This window comes from Mauremys reevesii, linkage group 2 (genome assembly GCF_016161935.1).
Source record: "Mauremys reevesii isolate NIE-2019 linkage group 2, ASM1616193v1, whole genome shotgun sequence".
Classification (NCBI taxonomy): domain Eukaryota; kingdom Metazoa; phylum Chordata; order Testudines; family Geoemydidae; genus Mauremys; species Mauremys reevesii.
This window is the reverse complement of record NC_052624.1, coordinates 21357695-21379302: the sequence shown is the minus strand read 5'-3', so window position 1 is coordinate 21379302 and position 21608 is coordinate 21357695. Positions and strand designations below refer to the sequence as shown.

The 21608-nt window shown below is 40.2% G+C and overlaps 1 protein-coding gene across 1 annotated transcript in view; it reads left to right on the top strand.

The window, feature by feature from the left end:
* The window catches only part of PTPRN2 (protein tyrosine phosphatase receptor type N2), a 940168-nt gene that overhangs the window by 123639 nt on the left and 794921 nt on the right, over positions 1 to 21608 (top strand). The window lies entirely within an intron of this gene.

The window sequence follows — 21608 nt, the reverse complement described above, 5'->3', positions numbered from 1 at the left end:
ACTTTGGTCTCATTCCAGGGTTGTTAATGTGCTGTATGAAATCACTGCTGTCCTGAGGGACCAGTATCTTTACAGGGCTGCCTCTAACTATTTTTATGACTGCAAAAAGGTACAATACATAGATTCATAGCTTAATTACAAAGTATAATACAAAGGATTTTTGTCTTCATGAATGTGTGGCACAAAATACAGTGAGTGGACTGCTGTTTGTTTTAAGCATTCAGGCAGAACAGTCAATACTGTTGTCTTTTTAATATAGCACAGTTTGTAGGCCCTGATACAGAAACAGATTTAAGCATGTGTCTAACTTTAAGCACGAGTATTCCCATTGAAGTCAATGGGGACTGCTCATGTTCTTGAAATTAAGGAATGTGCTTAAGTACTTTGCTGAATCAGGTCCTTTAAACAAACAGTGAAGGGAATAAGAGAGAGATGAAAAATAAGATAAAATAAATACAAAGAAAGTAAAGATGCGTAAGTTCCCCAACTTCCCCTCAAGGTTAATTCTGTAGTAAACTTCCTAGTTTACCTGGTCTTTTGTGGCTATTAAAATAATCTGAAAAAGAACACTTCATGTGGTCAGATTTGTGTGTCTGATCCAGAGTATAGCTCCACAGTTGTGTACAGTGTTGGATTTTCAAGCATATCATACACTTTTTGTGAAGTGACTAGATGGAGATATTTAAATGAGTATTACCCTTAATTGGGCAGTGAGATTGTACACTGTTATATCCAGCAAAGAGAGTCCACCACACTCAAGAGATTCATGCAAAAAGGGACACAGTTTTAACTGCATACATCTCATTATTTTTAAAAAATTGCAATAAAATTGCAAATGTGTATGTATCTATAATGTCTTATTATCTTTCTGTGCCCAATTTAGTGATTTATGGTGAGATTTTGAATAGCATTAACTTTAGCCGCATTAAAGTCAATGGGAGTTTTACCTTTGTTTTCAGTGGGAGCAGAGTTAGGCCAATTGTGCTCTTTTGAAAATCCTATTCTTATTTTTCCCTAACCAAAGTTGATAAAAGTAGGTCAGTGACGATTAAGCACCTCAGTCACTGGCATTCACCAGTGAATGATTTTAATTTAAAAAATGTGCAGGGATACCATCGGGTTTTTTACAACCACTGCAATGTATTTCATGCTTTTGCCCTAATCTGGGTGAATATTCTCTAAATTATAAATGCATCTATATGACAAATAAAAAGCCATTATTGCTGACAAATTCATAAAACAACCTTAGTAGCAATATTTTTGAGGGACCTACACAGATGTTTTCAACTCAAGTGCCCTTGTCTTCATCAAATTAATAAACAGTATTAACAGAATTGTGCTGATGTCATCAGTAATGCTCATGGAGAAGTAAATAAAGTACATTGGAATCAAAGCACAAAAAAAGGCAAAGAAAGTCAAACTTATTTTTAAAACATAAGGAAAATCATCAACGTTTTTAATAGAGCAGGAACAAAATCATTAAGGAAATTAATGTTATTTTCAAGGATCTGAAGAGGATGGATATTGAAAGATTCAAGTAAAACAGGAATTGGGGAAATGAAAAATAAAATATACCAGGCAATGCCTCTTTTTGTATTTAACAGAAAACGTGAGGACTTCTTACTTTTGAGCATTACCCTTTCCCCCAAGCTGTTTTTTGTATAACTGTGTCTTTGAAATTCTCCAGATATTCCTGATGTCTGCAGTGCAAAGGTACCCAGAGCCCTGAGAGCTGTGGGATTTAAATTTTTCAAAAGAAAATAACTTGGTTAGTTTTCCAGCACAAGTGGATTTTTTTCTAAAAATTGAATTGGGATAAACATTCCCCTGGATTAAAGAAAAGGAGAATTAAAAATATCTTTGTATAGTTAAAATAATAAGTGGATCACAGGTCCTAGTGTGAGGAGCAGAGAGGAGAGAGGTTCATTCATCACATCATATACATATGTTAGGGCATATGTCACCATTCAGTGCAGGAACTGCTGTATATTTGTCTGTGCAGCAATCAGTGTTATATCATATATAGGGCCCTACCAAATTCACGGCCATGAAAAATGTGTTACGAACTGTGAAATCTGGTCTCCCCCCATGAAATCTGAGGGAGACCAGAGTTAAACAATACAGATTTCATGGGGGAGACCAGTGTTTCTCAAATTGGGAGTCCTGACCCAAAAGGGAGTTGCAGAGGGGTGTCACAGGGTTATTGTAGGGGGGTTGCAGTATTGCCACCCTTACTTCTGTGCTGACTTCCGAGCTGGGCGGCCGGACAGTGGTGGGTGCTGACTGCGGGCCAAGCTCTGCAGGTAGCAGTGCAGAAGTCAGGGTGGCAATATCATACCATGTCATCCTTACTTCTGCGCTGCTGCTGGCCATGGCTCTGCTTTCAGAGCTGGGCTCCTGGCCTGCAGCTGCTGGTCTCCAGCTGCCCAACTCTGAAGGCAGTGCTGCCGCCAGCAGCAGTGCAGAAGTAAGGGTACCAGTACAGCAACCCCCCCCTACAATAACCCTGCAACCCCCCAACTCCTTTTTGGGTCAGGACCCCTACAATTACAACACCGTGAAATTTCAGATTCAAATAGCTGAAATCATGAAATTTACATTTTAAAAAAATCCTATGACCATGAAATTGACCAAAATAGACCTTGAATTTGGTAGGGCCCTAATAATTTATAAAGGCCTTGTTTGGCCTCAGTGCTGAGTTCTCATTTCCATTTGCTTAGTTACTCCTGCAGCACTCAAGCTATATTAATTTTCTTCCATAAATCTTCTATCAGTTTTCCTGAACTGCACTCACTCAACAAGTGGTTTAAAAGGAGTGTATTATTTTATGTTTGCCTTAGTGATATCAGGATTAGCCAAGGAAGAAGACTCTGAGTGTTCTTTCTGGATTTTTCATTGAGAGAGGCAGGATTTGGGGTGTAAAGATTTAGATGCCATTTGATTTTACATCCTTCGAGTCAGTTCAACGACTGTTTCTTTATCTGTAGAATGGGGGATAGGATACTTACCACCTTCATAAAGGGCTTTGAGATCTAGGGATAAAAACTCCATGTAAGAGCTAGGTGGTATTATTTCTAGGCATTAATAGAAAAGTGAAGAACATTACTTGGAATTCTATAAAGCTGAAGAATGGATGTTCCCACATAAGCATCTGAGTTGTTACATGAAGAAAGAAGCAGATGGATAAACATTTTGAGACTAACAGGAGTTGGAGTATGCGCAGTAAATGAAGAGCAAGGCAAATAAGATCAGGAATTGGGGGTAGGAGAGAGTAGGGCATATGTGTGCATGTTAGACAGAGTGAATGAAGCTTCAGGAAGGAGTTTTCAGAAGAATTCTGAAAGCAAATGGCATATAGTCTGTTCAGAACACTTCCTGTAGCTGTATATTTAAGGTTCTTCTAATCTCATTTTTTTGACTGAATATTTGGAAAATGTCATGTTCTATTTTGCATCGTACATGATAAGTAAAGCAGTTTATGCAAAACATCAGCTTTCTGCTGCTGTGCAGCTATCAAATTACAAGATTTAAAGCAATATTTTAGATGCTGATAGAAAACAGCAACCAAGCATGTCCTGTCCTTTCTTATAAAATAACACTGTGCTGTATACTGGTGTTGAGATAAACAGCAGAGGGTGTAGACAAGGCTGTTAGTTTGAAAATAGGGCTTTTCTGTGTTCCTCTCTAATATCTGAGTTGCTCATGCAGAGCACTGGCATTATTTCCTTTAGGTAATCTCCAGATCATTTGCTTCAGCCTCAGTATCTCCCTGCTGCTTTCAAATCCTTCCTTAGATGCCACCTCTTCCCTTCTCATCAGGGGAGCATTTATAAAGCTAGGAGAGTTTTATTAATGGAAGATGCAGTTGTTGCAAATCTCCTTGCAGCATGAAACCCTAACAGGGATTGTGCAGATAAGATCTGATTGCAGAAAACAGCTCTGTGAGGTGAACCAAAAAAGTTAATTAACTATAGTGGCTGGCACACTGTATCATTAAGTCAAGCCTCATTGACAGCAACTAAACCTCTCACAGGAAGACATGGTCTAATGTCTGAAATAGTGTTTTTAGATTCTGTGTCCCCGAAAGCCTGTATAAACAGTTTAAGCACAGCTGAATCAATATTGCTTTATATATGCAAGCTGCACTTGTTAGAGGGGACTTCGATTAGTACAATATATTGAAGTCTTCCAAGCATGACAACTTAGAGTCATGAGCCTTTCCAAGTTTGAATGTCTCCAAATAGTTTAGAATATTAATGTCTTTTTTCCTAAGCTGCAGTGCTTCCATGAACATTTTGGGATGTTAGTGATTGTGTGTGTTGATGACAAGCCATAAACGGTAAACATGTGCTACCGAGGATAAGGGAGTAGAGTAAGGATCCCTGGAGTGGTTTATTGCACTTAATGTGTTATGCTTTGAGGTTTTCCAAATCATCAGCTAATAGGATGGAATTGTGCAGCATTGTTTAGCTAACATGTCTACAGCTATATCTGTATTGACAAGGCATTTCTGTTAGAAAAGGTACAGAGTTTTTGTAGAATGATTGTATAAATTTGTGTACGAGCTTCTCAAAGCTTCTCAGTAATCATCAGTGTTTGTTAAATCCAAATTCAAGCTTCTGTTGAAATACTTCAGATAGCACTGGCACATGCTTTGATCTTATAGTCTAACATTTTTCATCCAAGTACATCAGAACGCTTTCCCTGTACTTCGTAGAAACGAAGTCTAACACAGCTCAGGAAGTACTGGAGAGCTCAAAAGTAAATTTGATGTTGAGATTTCAACCTGACTTTCAGAAAAAAAAGTACACATAGGTTTAGAATTAGTATCCAAACTAATCCATTTACATCTGGAAGTTCTCCCATAACCACTTGTGATGCACAGAGATTGGGAGTGGGTGGGTGGATCTTACCTGAGATCAAGTAATTTTTAATATTCTTTGAGTAAACAGGGCAGACTTGTCAAAATACAACATTAAATTCAAGAAAGGGGCACCCTTGTGTGTCTACTGTTATCTCTGAAAATTAGTTTTGGTCACATTGTATCCTAAAAGCTAAAGGATGATTAGCAGTTACATAGTACTTGAGATCTTCAGCGGATTTTATGTACATCTTTACCTTACGAGGGATTGTGAGGATTAGTTAAGTATTTTCAATTGGGGAAGTAAACACAGAAAGATTAACTTTGGCCCAGATTTTCAAAACTGGTCTCTGAATATTGGATGCCTCATATTAGACCTAGATGTCTGGTTGGAGAGTCATTGTCTGAGTTCTTCTTCGGCTGTTCCAAAGCACCTTCTGCTCTATTTACAGTGCCCTCTGCTCTCTCTTATTGAGTTATCCACTTCTGTCCCTATTACTGGTCAGAGTGTATGTGAAGACCTTCAGGGAGCTGATAAAATGGTTTTATCTGATTTATCCTCAGTATGCTATGCAGAACTATATTTAGCTTTGGCTTCTCTGCTAAAGTGTTTGGTTTTTTTAACCTTGGGGTAACTAGTGTGCATGAGCTATCCCCAAGTAAAAACACAGTGAAGACACAGCATTTTAGTTTCACTATGTGATAAATTAGGTGAGGTCAGCACTACACCCCCACCTCGGGTTGACCTCAGAAAGATTTCCTCACTGTAAAACTTGGGTGGCTTGTCTTCCCAGTGTTTTTACCTGGAGCTCACTCACACACATTAGTTACCCTAGGTAAAAATAACACTCCATTTTTAGCAGTGAAGATAAAGTCTGCCTCTCTTCCAAACAGGAAGTTTGTATCTTGGTGCTATTACAATGACTGATTGAAACTGACTAGATGCAAGATAGTGATGTTACTAGTGGGGTAGAAATTCAAGAATGTAGGCATCGTCTTTGATTACAAGCTGAAAGAGGAAACCCAGTTTTAATGGCACTTCTAAAATATTTGAAAGTTATGCTCTGTAAAGAGAGGCGCTATTTATGATAGGTTATACCCTTTGTGACATCTAAGATGTGATCTACTTTATTTGGAGTTACTCTGTAGCTCCTGCAAAACACAATAGCATGATGACTATTGGTGGACCTTCATTCATGCTCCAGGAGCAGCACTGCCTGCCCACTATGCAGAAGCAAGTGAGATTAGAGAAGTATGTAAAACTGTAATTAATACAGAATTAGTCTCCCTTAGGTTTCCTCTGTATCCCTGTGTCTTGTCCTGGTGATTAAACTTGACATGTGTTATTTCAAATGGACAGGAGACAGAGTTTTCTCTGTCAAGGGCACATGCAAAAGTACAATTGTGATATCATTCAAGAAGCGTTTGTGTCCCTCTGAGTTTTGTTTTTTACATGGGAGGATATTGTCTGTCTTGGTAAATTATGGCCTGGGTTGGGTTGGGATAGTGTTTTGGTGAGTGGAATGGTGCATTATTTATTGTGTGAGTTTAAAGGATTCTTGATTTTGATTCAGTACTGGCTTTATATTAGGCCTTTGGTTCTTAAGGGGTTTGAAAATATTTTTGTTAGTTGCCCAGTGGCTTTTCAATATAGGGCATCACAGAATAAAAATAAATAATTGTTTAATACCTCTTTCCAGGGTGGATAAAAATCAATGATATTTTTAAAAAAATCCTGATTTTTTGATAGCTTTTTCCCTCAAAAAGCATTTTATGTAAAGATAGTTAAGATACATTACAGCTCAAATATATCTCATCATGGAATAGAGATTATAAATTCTAATTCTATAGTATGAGACAATATATTCATGTAATTTTTAAGACAAGTTTTGTAAATGAGTTCCAATAGTTCATTGATTAGGGACCCAATTTTATGGGGTTCCACAGGCTTCTGCATAGATTATTTAGGTTAATCTTTCTATCTACCCAATGGAACTCAGTGCTCAGTCTAGAAGATACCATCAGAAATGCTTAGTTTTGCAGGTCTCAAACTGTGGAGTTGTGTCTCCAGAGGTAACATGCTTGTTAACAGCAAAAATGATTTTAAATAAATAAATAAATACTATATAGAAGTGAGAAATAACAGACCTCAACCCTACTGTCCCTCTGAAAATTTGTGTACACAGAGTCAATCCCTTACCTCTCTAAAAGTGCAGTGTTTCAAAAAGTTCAGTGAATAGAAGATTGTTGGGGGTGGAATAGATCTGGATAAGGAGAAGAAGTCTGGAGATAAATGTGAGAAGTGAGGGACATATGCTTGTTTTGTTGAAATATTATATGTTTGCTGTTGGAAAAAAAATCCAGAATACTTAACCAAGATAAATTGTAAAACAATTGAAATGTTTGTCTGGTGATGTTCTCCTCCTAATACAGCATGGCAAGAATATCCTCCAAATATTAATGATTAACCTGTTGAATTGGAGATAGTTCACCTCCCAATGACTTCATAAATATCTGCTTCAATTACCTTTGGTAAATGAAATAACCAAACAATCATTCATTTTCTGATATAGCTGTAAAACTACTCTGAAAAGTTTTCAAAATAAATCACTGTTTAAAAATGTATAGTGTGTACCTTCTAAAAATGAAACCTACATCTATCTCTGAGTTGTGAAGAATATGTATTAAGGTTATAACAACCAACAAGAATGCACTTTTATGTAGAAAACCATGATTAAATTGAGTCTTCCTGATTAGTGATTTAAATCAAATCCACCCTGCCTCTTTTCCTCTGCCCCCCTAATTCCTGGTCAGAACTTGCCAGTCATATTATGTATTGAGGGATTGTAATGTAGACAAGAGTCCAAGACTGAGCCTTGCAATTTCAGTCTCATTTTAGATTAGGACAGAATTTCTTATGTTTTAAAGTGCACTATTCTGCTAGAACCACTACTGCCTACCACTGTTTTTGGGTGGTTATGAGACTTTCACTTTCAGATGTACACAATGTCATTTTGATACTAGAGGATACCATGTGATTCTCTTGTACTTGCTGCTTTCTAAAATCCATGCTAGCTAGGTAACTTATAATTTAGAAAAGCCCTGTAAGGTATGAAAGATGTATAATTTAAAATATTTTGGATATATTAGGTTTGTTAATGGTTTTAATATACCCGTGTGTGATTAGCCCTTACACAAATTACTTCTGTGTGGGATGTAAAAGTTCACTCAGCAGGTTACTCGGCTGCCTTTGCCAAGTTTGATATACAGAGCTATTTTCTATTTTATTGTAGTTTTATTACACTTAAAAACAAACAAACAAAAATAAACCTTAATGTGACATCTGGGAGGCTGTGAAAAAGTACTGGCAGTTTGGGAAGGAGATTAAGGAGTCTCAATAAAATTTGTGCCTGATGAATCATGAAACACAAGAGTCTGAAAAGGACAATGTGGTCTAAAGAGACAGAACAGAACACCAAAGAATAATGTTCCGGCATTGGTGTGAAAAGACAGAGGGAACACTGCTTTGTAGTATTACTGAAACAGGAAAGACGTACTATAGAACCTTCATGTCACCTCCCTCTCTATCTGACTTTGGCATCAGGAAATGTAGCTTACCTCTTGAATAAGAATAAGGTGTTTCGTTTCTGGAACCTTGGGTAAATTGGACAGTGAGCAGTTTCCATCTTTACAGATTTGTTTGCACACTTGTAATCCAAGGACCTGGATAAACATAGTTGGGAACAGGGCATTTTAAGAAATATTACAGGAGCAAAATTGGTGGGTTTATAGTGTGGACAAATGGTGGCTGGACTAGGACTGTACATCCTCTCCAGATTTGAGTAAGATTTGAACTCATGTTTCTGGAATTATAAGGATCAACCTTGATGTAGCAAAAAATGCTACGCTGTGGAGAAGCCCATGCTGGACTTCCTTAGCTGCTCTGTGCTGTATGTGTGTGTCTGTGCTTCTTGCCCCTCTCCTAAATAAACATCAGTCTAGGTAAAAATTATCATACCAAGAGTGACAGTAATTAATCAAATGAGTCAAATATTTGATTAAATGACAAGCTATCTAGGATAACAGAAAACACTGATGAAAATGGACAAAAAAGCTTCCAAAAGGAACTGGACTAGAAACTTCAAAATACATAGATTCTTTCCTGACTGGTATAATGACACACTAGTTTTTGTTCCCAGCACGTACCATTTTGTGTTAATTTTTGAAAACTGTAATAATGTTTATGTATATGATTAATAAAAATACATGATACATTATTTGACTACTTGTGTATTTGAAACTTACCTTCTTCTACTACACATACTATTTTATGGGGCTGTTATTAATTAATACAAGGCAAATATTGATCATCTGAATTCTCTTCTGGGTGCAAAGTCTGTGTCTTCTTCTTCGGCTATCTCTCGATGCGAGGATGTCGTCTGCCAAGGGGTTCATTGGTTGTTTTTTAAGTGGCTGAGGAGCCCAATTCATGCCCTGTAGATTTTCCCACAGAAGTGACAGGTGTAATCTTGGAGGAGACATAGTTGTTGGCTGGACTGTTGTGCCCTTTCTTTCCTCCTTTGTCGCTTCTCTGTCTCATGAGCATGTCTGCTCTCCTCAGAGTGAGCTGTGGCTTGATGTATGGTGTGGTGCCACTGTGTTCTGTTTCACATTGAATCCTCCCATTTTGTTGGGTTGATACCTCCCTTTTTAAGGTGTACTTTCAGTATGTTTTTGAAGCAGTTCCACTGCCCTCCGTGAGCCCGTCTTCCTTGACTTAACTGAGAGAAGAGTACTTCCTTTGGGAGGCAAGTGTTAGACATACGTACACAGTGGCATTGGTATTTCATGACCTGCGCTTCTATAATGCTGATGTTGGCTCCAGAGAGTACACTGATGTTAGTGCATCGGTCTTCCCAGCTGATCCTGAGAACCCTCCTAAGGCAGTGCTGTTGGAACCACTCCAGCAGCTTGAGATGTTGTCTGTAGGTTACCCAGGTCTCACACCCACAGAGAAGGATGGGGAGGACAACTGCCTTGTAAACCAAGATCTTGGTGCCTGTTTGCAGATCCCTATCATTGAAGACTCATTTGAGTACTCTTCCAAAGGATGTGCTGGCACATCAGATCCTTTATTCAATTTCTGTGTCAATGCTGGTTGGCTCTACCAGCCCTCACCTGCATGAACTCTTCGTACTCCACAAATCACCATTAGAGGAGAACCCCTGGACAATGTGGACCATTTTCCATAGCTTGGCAGCCACCTCTCCCAAACAGCCAGCATTGACACAGAAATTGAATACAGGATCTGCTGTGCCAGCACATCCTTTGGAAGACTACTCAAACGAATCTTCAATGATAGGGAAAATCAGTATAGTTGTGTTAATACTGCACTCTTAAGTAATGTCTAAATCAGGGACTTTCAGATGAGTCCTTAAATTCCAAGATCTCATCTGTTCTCCAGATGCCATGCCTCTTTTTTGTAAGAATAGGGGTTTTTCTAGCAAACTTCTGCCAAAAACATCCCCTTCTCTAATTGTTGTTCAGGGTGTTTTGCATTGCTTGGCTGGTGTCATCCCATCATATTGCTATTGTGCATTTAATAATAATAATAAATTCCATTTCAACAGCATTTTTCTTCCACAGACTTCATAGCTCTTCATAGCTTCCAAACACTTGACAACAAAGTGTTAAGCAGTGGTAAAAGCACACCAGTATCCTATCACCATTATTGTCTCATTGTTTGCTTTTCCTCTTGTATCCATCTGTTATCTCTTGACTTGTACTTAGATTGTAAGCTCCCTGGGGTAGGGACTCTCTTTTTGTTCTGTGTTTCTACCATGCCTAACACAACAGGTCCAAGTCCTAGGTGCTATAGTTTAATTAATAACAACACTTGACAAGCATTAATGAATGTTGTCTCAACACACCTGTGAAGTAGGTAAGTACTGTTATCCATGTTTTACAGGTGTGGAAACTGAGGGCTTGTCTTCACTACTGCGCTACATGAGCGCAGCTCCATTAATGCAGCTGCACTGATGTAGTGCGTCTGGTGAAGACGTGCTATGTTGACGGGAGAGTGCTCTCCCATCGACGTAATTACTCCACCTCAACAAGAAGCAGAAGCTATGTCAACAGGAGAGCGTCTTCTACCAATGTAGTATGGTGTAGACAGCGCTTTAAATTGAAAATAAGTATCCTGAGTAACAATTTCAGGACTGGGGCCAAAATTTGATACACATACTAAGTTACAGTAACTCCTCACTTTAATGTTGTAGTTATGTTCCTGAAAAATGTGACTTTAAGCGAAATGATGTTAAGCAAATCCAATTTGCCCATAAGAATTAATGTAAATGAGGGGCTTAGGCTCCAGGGAAATTGTTTTCACCAGACAAAAGACTATAATATCTATCTATCTATCTATCTATCTGTCTATCTATCTATCTATCTATCTATACACACACTATATATATATAAAAGTTTTAAACCAACAATTTAATACTGGTACACAGTGATGATGATTGTGAAGCTTGGTTGAGGTGGAGCAGTCAGAGGGTGGGATATTTCCCAGGGAATGCTTTACTGCTAAATGATGAACTAGCAATTGGCTGAGCCCTCAAAGATTAACTCTCACACTCTACAAGGCAGCAGGAATGGAGGGAGGGGAGACAGCATCACAGACAGAGTGTGTGTGTGTGTGTGTGTGAGAGAGAGAGAGAGAGAGAGAGAGAGAGAGAGATGCGCATTTCCTCTTTAAGTACACTGTCTTGTTAATTAGATCAGCTTGCTGAGACCGCAGCTGCTGCCAGCAAGCTCCCTCCATCCTGAGCCTTGTCGTATGTCCCCCCTGATCTATGGAAGATGGGATAAGTGGGGTGCAGGGGGAGGGGGACACCCTGACATTAGCCCCCCTCTCTCCCTCACCTCCCCCCCTCACAGCGAGCAGGAGTCTCAGGGAACAGCTCCAAGGCAGAGGGCAGGAGCAGCACATGGTAGTGGGGGAAGGGACAGGTGCAATTGACAGCCTGCTGGGCGGCTGCTGCACAGGGAACTTAGGGGAGCGGGGAGCTGATGGGGGGCTGCTGGTCCACCCTGGTTCCAAGCCCCCACCAGCTAGCTGCAATGGGCTGCTCTTCCTGCAAGCAGTGGACAAAGCAGGCTGCTGCCAAACGATGTTGGAAGGGAGCATTGCACAACTTTAAACGAGCATGTTCCCTAATTGATCAGCAATATAACAACGAAACAATGTTAACCGGGATGATTTAAGTGAGGAGTTACTGTATTTTTTTATTGTCAGTGAATTTTGTTCTGTGTTCCTTATGTAAAAGGTAGGAAGTTACCAAATATTTGACTAGTAGGGGAACAGTCATTGAGTAATTTTCTTCAATATTATCCTTTTGGTCCTCCTCTCCCACTTAAATAAATAAATAAATAAGGGGAGAAAAATCAGAATGAGCTACATTTACCTTCACTTCTTAATTATATGTAGGCTTGGCAGAATTTTGTTTTAATTTTTAAAAATTTCAACAGGTAATATTTTGTGCATTTTTTTTTTGCTTTTTATCAATTTAAATGTTCAGTTATGCAGAATTATAGGTTTTAAGCATCTTTTTATTTTTATCTATTTAAATTATCAGAGTTGTGAAAAATTATGGAATAGCTATTGCAGAATTGGGGCCTGGGAGAACATTTACTGATTACAGATGACGTTGTATATGAACAAGCAAATGTCTGCATGGATTTTAAAAATGTATAACAAGCAAGCAAACAAATTGCTTCATTTAATGAATCTGTCATTCTTAAATACCATGGGTAGGGCCCTACCAAATTCATGGCCATGAAAAACTCATCATGGACCATGAATTCTGGTCTCCCCTGTGAAATCTGGCTATTGTAGGGGGGTCACAGTATTGCCATACTTACTTTTGCACTGCCTTCAGAGCTAGGTGGCCAGAGAGTGGAGGGAGGCAGCTGCTGGCCGGGTGCCCAGCTCTGAAGGCAGCGCCACTGCCAGCAGCAGCACAGAAGTTAGGCTGGTATGGTATGTGGGGGGTGTCATCACTGTAGGACCGGCCTTACGATGTGGGAAACCGCTCAGGGCGATGTGGTTAGGAGAGTTCCATGGTCACCCCCTCACACACACACACTGCCAGCCCAAAGCCCCTTTAACTCCCAAGTGCTGGGCCTGGAGCTGGGGAGGGGCAGGGCTGTAGTCACTGATGTAAACTTTCAGACACAAGGAGCAAAACCAAAGCACAGTACCTAGGCACAATGGCGTTAGTTAAGAATGTATTTCCAAACCCATCTCTTTATTTTTCTTACTTTGTATACTGGAGTCAGACCCTTTACCGTCTTGTATTTTTGTGATTATATATAACATGGTCTTGAATCATTCCTTGTGTTGCTTGTACACTATTATGCATAAGTGTACATAATGCTTTCCAACTAGTAATCCTCTCCAGTATAATCTTTTTGGTCTTTTCTTCCTTAATACGTCCTTCTTCAAAAGTTTGATTCCCTGATTCATGAATTGTTTTCAGATTTCCAGATGCAGATTTTTCACTAAGTTTAAATTCCTTTTCCTGCTTAGTAGTGATATGTTAGCTTCAAGTTCAATGCAGCATTGTTGATGGCTTGTGCAGGTTGTGCTAGATCAGGAGTCGGCAACCTTTCAGAAGTGCTGTGCCGAGTCTTCATTTATTCACTCTAATTTAAGGTTCCGCGTGTCAGTTATACATTTTAATGTTTTTAGAAGGTCTCTTTCTAAAAGTCTATAATATATAACTAAACTATTGTTGTATGTAAAGTAAATAAGGTTTTTAAAATGTTTAAGAAGCTTCATTTAAAATTAAATTAAAATGCAGAGCCCCCTGGCCCAGTGGCCAGGACCCGGGCAGCGTGCCGCCTTTGGCACGCATGCCATAGGTTGCCTACCCCTGTGCTAGATGTTTTTAAAAAGCAAACTACTCCTCTACAGACCATACAAAAGACTGTTTTCTGTTTATTTTTGTATTTATAAATGCAGGCCATTCAAATCACTCATTGATAAAGGAGATGATTCCAAATATCTTATACTCAAAGGAGGTAACCTGGTTTTTAATGTTTCTACTTCTTTTTTAGCTCAGAATGTCATATGATTAATTGTTTGGATATAAACAGGCCATTGTGTTTGGCAAAGTATAATATTATTTAACAGCAACTTGGATCTAAGAAATATGAGTCATGTTTGTTACATACCTTAGAAATAATTTAAATTGAGCTTCCTCTTTTTGTCTTCTGGTAAATGTTGTTTTAAATCTTTATGGTCCACTTAATGTTTACATTATAAACATTCTTTGAGAAACTTGAAGTTTAATGTTAAAATCCCCTCACTTTTTTCAGTAGTTCAATTATGGTTTTAATAAGGTTATAGTTATATGTAATTCCTTTTTGCTGTGCTGTAATGTCAAGCTTTATTTCAAATCTATCCAAAAAGATTTACATATGATCACAGAACAACTTTTTTGGAATTACATGTTTGGGAAATTTATTTCAGCATTTGATTAAATATTCTTCTCTAGAAATTATGCCACAGAGAAGCTAGACATTCCAATCCATTTTGTTGGCATGGTAATTGTAAATAAATTATGGATGAAAGAGAGGTCAGTAGTGCATTTTAGAATGTTTAATGCCTTAGACATCTTAAAGGTTACCCCAATCCGCGAATCTACAGAGAGCCTTTCTGCCATGAAAAATAGTCTTTTCTGTCTCTCCAGCTGTCTCTTTGCCAATATGTGTTAACTAAAACAGTAAATCCTGCAGATGCTATAACCTAAAGCTATTTTGGCTTTAAAGATTTCTGAGGCTGATGCAATGGATCTGGCCTGCTTTACTCATGCAAATAGGTGTATAGGTTTGAGTTCCAAGTTTAAAAGTAAGGAAAGGGAGCAGAATTTTTCCTGTTTACAGAATCAGTCTATTTTAATACTATGTGCTTTCCCACAGCTAATGGATATTTTTCTGTGCCTTCATTAACTGTCTTCCACCATTCTTTCAATTTTTGTGGGTGTAATAAATAAAATAATAATAATATCTTCTCTGATATGGCACTTAATGTAGTAATGAAGTACTGAGAATCAAAGACTAAATCATAAACCCGTTGAACTCAGAATTCCTATTGACTTGAATGACACCAGGATTTGTCTGTAGAGGAAAACTCTGTAGTAAGACCATCTGAATTCTCTCACCGTAGGCCAGAATAAAAGACAGTCAGAATTTCAGGGTTAGATTACCTATATGTTAAGGCATATATTTCATGCTAGTGTAGTGCCAGAATGTTTCCTTTCTGTATGAAATTTTCTGCAGTGGACATAAGTAGGAAGTGGGCATTTTATTATTTATGGTACAGTAAGTGCAACTAACAGTGGCATTACAAGCTGCATTTTCAGAAACCATGACAATGACATTAAGCAATTGCTAAACAAAATCTGCTCCTGTATGACATGCAGTGTGTATCCTGTTTATCATTGGGAAGTTGTTGGCATAGGCAGACCTGTTTTTTTTTTCCAAAGCAAAACTGCTAAATATACTATCAGTTTTGGAGTTGGCTACTGCTGTATCTTTACTGACGATCAGAAATAAAGGCAATTTTATTTCTGTTACAAGATTTTTCTTATCCACAAATAAAGTGTAATTCTTCCATTTTGTTTTTTGGATATTAAACCGTTCTTTGGAATTTGGGGAAATTTATATGCTCGGGTTAGCAAATTGTCATGCTGGAATGAATTATTAATGCAACTCTCTACCTTTGTACAAGGTTCTTAAGACCCAGGTCATCTGCTTGCCACATATCTCCCTAGTTACAAATTGTTTGTTAACCACCCTAAATGATGGCTTATCTTCATTTCTCTTGGCAATTGTCTATTTTGTGTATTTGTTTAAGTGTGTATGCATATCTTATATATATGTGTAGGGTGGGATTTTTAAAAGCATTCTGCGTTAGTCTAAATCTGCTTCCATTTTAGTCAATGGCCAAAAATAGGTCAATGCTGAGAGCTTTTGAAAATCCCATTCATATAGCTCAGTGGTTCTCAGACTTTTGTAGTGGTGACCCCGTTCACACAGCAAGCCTCTGAGTGTGACCCTTATAAATTAAAAACACTTTTTTATATTTAACACTATTATAAATGCTGGAGGTGAAGCAGGGTTTGGAGTGGAGGCTGACAGCTCGCAACCCCCCCAGGTAATAACCTGGTGACCCTTGAAAGGTCACAACTCCCAGTTTGAGAACCCCTGGTATAGCGTCATTAAATCTGGTCCTTAGTTTTTATTTAGGTTTTCAAGTTCTCTCTATTCAGGCATGCAGAAATAGACAACAGAATGAAAATTACATGTATACTTCTATATTTGCATCCTTGACCAGGGATGACTAAATCCTTTTAATTCAGATATCTCATGAACCATAAGGGATAAAGAAGAATGTTCTGTAATATTGTAAAACCTGGAATCTTAGCTTTCCGGTGATTTATGTTGCTGTTTACATTATGGTTGAATTTAAAATAAGTGAGAAGAAGAATTAGGTGATTTTTTTTTAAATGCCCTACCAGAGCTATAAAAAATTTGGTTGGCTTGGTACTGTGGTACTGTTTCAGGATCAATACAAATTTAAAGTAGTGGCCATATATCAGTGACGAGTGTGTGTGTTCCCCACCCCCACTCCATATAAGAATATGAATTTTTTTGGGGTGTGTGTCTCATTTAAAAAAAAAAAGGCACAGTCACTCAGTGTTCACCATGGTTAGTCCTCCTTATTTCTTACTGTTTTTTGTTTTGTTTCAGGAATTATCTAGATGAATCACCTTTTATGCTTTCAGCTTCAGGGTAGCTTTCTTGCTGAAGAAAAATTCTGGTAGCCCTGCAATCTGTGATGTGCTGTAAATACACTCGATTAAAAAAAAATACTAAGAAACAGGATCATGATTGTTAGCCATCCATTATTTAGGAAGACTTATTAGGATACATGAAGTTTCCTCAGTGGAAATGCAAATGAATGCCGTTCATTGATTTTAAAAGGCATTATCACTTCCTAGTCAAGGAGATTTTTTAGGCAGTATTACATACCCAGAGGAGCAGAGCCATATGTCAGTGCAGCAGGGTTGTCCTTTGCCTTGAATAGGATGATAAAGTGAAGCATTTTATCACTGTGGGTGTTAATACTGGTTGAAATCAGGATGGTATAGAATCTACATTATAGGTTTAGAGATGCACTGCAGTTCCACTGTCGACCATTTTCAGGAAAAACAGATTTTAAAAAATCATGAGGTATAGCTGTGCCTAATGGCAGTTGTGTGCTGCAGAATTGAACACTTTTGTGATAATCCTAGAGTTCTACAAAAATGTGAACATTCTGAACTGAATGGCTAACCCTTCCTGAATGAGCAAGTGTCTAAGGATACTGTGCCATTAGAACTTGGAGAGACAGACCATATTGTTGATTGGTGATTACTTGCATGGAATGCAACATGGAAGAGAATCTAAAGAAGCAGAAGTGAAGAGTTTTCTGCAGAATGTAAAGGCATGGAAATCAATGGGATTTCAGAATTGGGTAGAGGGAAGCTGCAGATGTCTAAAGTGAATGTTGTATTTAAAGGAAAGTCAAAGGGAAAAGAGAAACAGAGGAGCAGGAAATAGGGAGGCATAGGGCAGTCAGGAGGAACCTTCGCTTGCTTGACCAAGTCCAAGGGCAGAGAAGTGATCTCTGCTGGCCTTCGTTCCTAGTTGCGTTGTTTGCTGCTAGATCTCCTGCTCATTTGCAGCAGCAGGCAGCCTCTTTCCACTTGACTTCCAAGAACCGAGTCGGACTCCAGCCTTTGTCACTCGGGTATCTTTATTTGGCATACAGCAGTGCTACGCTGAATTGATCAGACTCAAACGCAGGGGGATGGGTGCAGGATACGTCACAACTCCAACGTTACACAGAAACCTTCTTCCTTTATATACATTACGCAGTGGTCCCCAACCTTTTCGTCTGGCGGGCACCAGACGAAGGACCATGGTGGCGGTGGAGCATCCGCCAAAATGCTGCTGAATTTCTGCGGCATTTCGGCGGCGACGCCGCTCGATGACGTCATTTGTCAGCAGCAAGCAGCAGCATTGAGCGGCGTCGCCGCCGAAATGCCGCCGAAATTCGGCGGCATTTTGGCAGATGCTCCACCGCCGACCAGGACGCGGGCACATTTAGATGGTGCCTGCGGACACCCCGTTGGAGACCTCTGCATTACACATCACACTGCATTTACTATACATTGCATCACGCATTTTTGGATTGGCTTAATTACTTTGCAGGAACCTATCCCTGTGCAGCATGCACTGACCATTGTTCAACTTCCTCTTTACCTCATCTCTACATTCATAGAGATTCATAGACCTATTCATTGTTATCTAGTTAATAGTAAATAGTTCCCTGTGTGGTCTCCCTCTTATCTTTGTTGGCTTGGACATTCTGTTGTCTTAGCCTACGGACCTATTTATTTATCTTATTTAGCACAAAATGTTATTTTCAATCTGATAATTCATTTACATCCCTAATTCTCTCTTTCAAAAAACAAGACATCCCTCCATGTGTTAATTACTCATTCCCCTGCTTCTTTCTACCACCAGACTCTGGTGCTAGTACCAGCACCCCTCCCAAGCCCAGGACAACAGTTTCACTTGTGGGCCCCCTCCCCACCCCCACATCACCAAAGATAAGTAATTTTGATAAACCCGTTCTTGACCAAATTAACATTCACTTGGAATCTGCATCCCTTTGGTCTCTGTCTTCATAGGAGTCTCCCACAAATCAAGAGTTAACTACATCTTACTGTACTACATCTTGACTTCCAGATGAGCAGAATGACAGGGCTTGGAAGGTTTGTGTGTGCGTAATGCTTTGTTAAAACTATTCCTCACCAGCAATCTTAGAGAACACTTGGTAAATCAATAAAAAGATTTAATAGTTAGTGAGACTCCTTGTATACTTTTGGGAACAGTATGAAAAGCCCATGGATAATTGTTTGCTGTAACAGTGCTTTTACACTGATTTATATTTGAATAATTTATACCTCTGATAATAGCTGAGGATATAGCTGAGGTGAAATTGAAGAGGATCTTGAAATTTGTGGCAAAATGTGAGATGCAATTTTAAAAAAACATTGTACATGAATTCGATTTAAAACTAGTTCCTTGCTTTGGGGAAAATGCAAAGCATCTTGTGACTAAAGCTGTAGTGTACTCAGGAATACAAAATCACAATTTTGGTGATGACAATAATCAGAGTTGGGGGACTGATTATACAAACCCTTCCATGAATCACTGGGGGTCTCCTGCTTGTGTGAATATGGGTTGTAGTTTGAAGCCTTTAGTTTTTTCGAGGAGAATAGTCCCCTTCATTTCCAGAAGTATGAAGGACTCACATCTGAGGTCGAGATGTGCAAGGGGGAAAAGATTGCATCCACTGCACTGTGTTCCTCTTTAATGCAGTTATGACATTCCAGGTTGCAATCCAGACCAGTGAGGGGCTGTGTCACTACCTACCCTGCAACCTTGAGTGTCTTACGATGCTTTGCTGTTGTAGCTCCTACCTGGACTGCTCACAAACAGTCAAATTGCATGCAGGTAACACCCTGAGTTTCTGTGTCTAGCTGCAGCTTGCCAGCCAGACATCAGGCACACTTGGGTTTCCACCAGCCTTGGTTACTACTTGAAGAACAACCCCACCACTTCCAGTCCAGAATTCTCCCCCAAACATGTTGTTCTTTAAGTGATGGTTCCGGTGTGTATTCCACATGTGGGTGCATGTGTGCCTTGCTGCTGAGTTTGAAAGTTTTCTTCAAGAAGTATCCATTGACTCTCACTTGTGTAGTGTCTCCCCTCATGCTCCTGACGGAGGGTGGTGTGGGTTCACTCTACTCCAGGTACCTCTTACCACCGCATGGCCTGAGTTGGAACCCCATTCTTCCTTCACTTTTACTGCCAATAAGAGTTGTAAATAGTTATTCATAGCTCAGAGATTCTTAGTATTGTATACTTAGCATAGAGCACCCCTCCTGTCCTTGCTCCTTTTCCATCAATGGTGCCTCTACTGTCTGGGTGAGGCACACATCTGTGAAGGGCAGCACCTATAAGTCCTTCCCGCCTAGAACCAGAGAGGCCCATGAACTCAGGGTCCTCAAGTTCCTGATGGAAGAAGCTATGAGGCCATGCTCTGATCCTGGCCAGGGAGAGCCCCTTGTATAGCAGTCTCCGCTGGCCAGTAGTGCCCCTCTGAGCCCAAGCCATGGAGTGGAGCCTCTAGTAGTGAAGCCCAAGGACCCTGGACACAAGGCCCACCCAATGAGAGTTAAAAAGCACTCTCATGGACATAAGAGCAGATCCTCCCAGCAGACTGCTCACAAGAGAGGCGTTACCTCCCAAGCCAGGCAGGTCAGATGGGATATCACATATGGGTGTCTTGGGACTGCCGGTACCACCATTTCCGATGGCGCCATAATTGGACTTGGAGGAGTCCGAGCACATCGTTGCACCGATGTCTCCGGCATGGCACAGGAGCCTGGACAGGGAGCTGAGGCTACCCGATCCACCCAGTTATGATCTCCCCATAGATGCATAGTATCACTTTCCATGGGGACCACCGAGACAATGGATCCCTCTTTCTGGCCATACTGAAGCCCACTGGGACCCTTATCACAGGTGCCCAGCACCATCTCAGGAGTCCTACTGTTCTTCTGCTGCATGCCAGCTGGTTCCATCAGTGTACAAGGAGGAGGATGTGGAAACTGGAGCCTTCTTGTCACTGGGTGATGCAGTCGTCCCATTGTTGCCCTCTCCGCTAGATGACCACCAGCAGTATCAAGATACACCTTTTGCCAGACCTCACCTGTGGTGCGTACAAGCCTGGCTCCACTCGACTTACAGGACGACCAGAGACTGCATTGATTCCAGAGTCCCCATTCCCTCAGAAGTTCTTGCCTCTCTCATTTGATGGTGTAATCTGTCCAAGGTCATGGCGGGACCCTCTTCAGCCCTCCCATTCCAAGGGCCACCATCATGACGGACACCTCCCTTACAGGATGGTGTGCCCACCTGGACCCTTCACACAGCCAACAGTACATGGACACAAGAGGCCAGACTACACATAAATGTGCTGAAGCTCAGAGCAGTCCACTTAGCCTGCAAGGCCTTCCTTCCCCTCATACACTCCCTCCATGTGCAAATGCTATTGGACGATATCACCACGGTGGCATATATCAGCAAACAGGGAGGAGTGAGATCTCCTCCCTTCTGCGCTGAGGCAGTCATACTGTGGAACTGGTGTGTTAGAAACCAGGTTACTATACAGGCCAGATACTTTTTGGGCGTTCAGAACTCCCTAGTGGACAGCCTGAGATGAACTCTCTCCGTAGCCCACGGAAGTGAGATACATGACACAGTCCTGACCAATCTCTATGTGCAGTGTGGTACTCACCTGTGGAACCTCTGTGTCCCAGATGAACAGAAAGCTTCTCATGTACTGCTCGATAGGAGCCATAGGCAGCAACTGCCAGGGCAATACTCTCCTGTTCCCCTGGATGGGTGACCTTCACTATGCCTTCCCTCCTATTCCCTTTATACCTCAAGTTTTCCAGAAAATTCATCAGGGTGGAGCACCAACATCCTCCTAGCACCTTATTGGCCCAGACAGTTCTGGTTCATGGACTGCCTGATGCCGCCCACTGTCAGGATCCGCCCA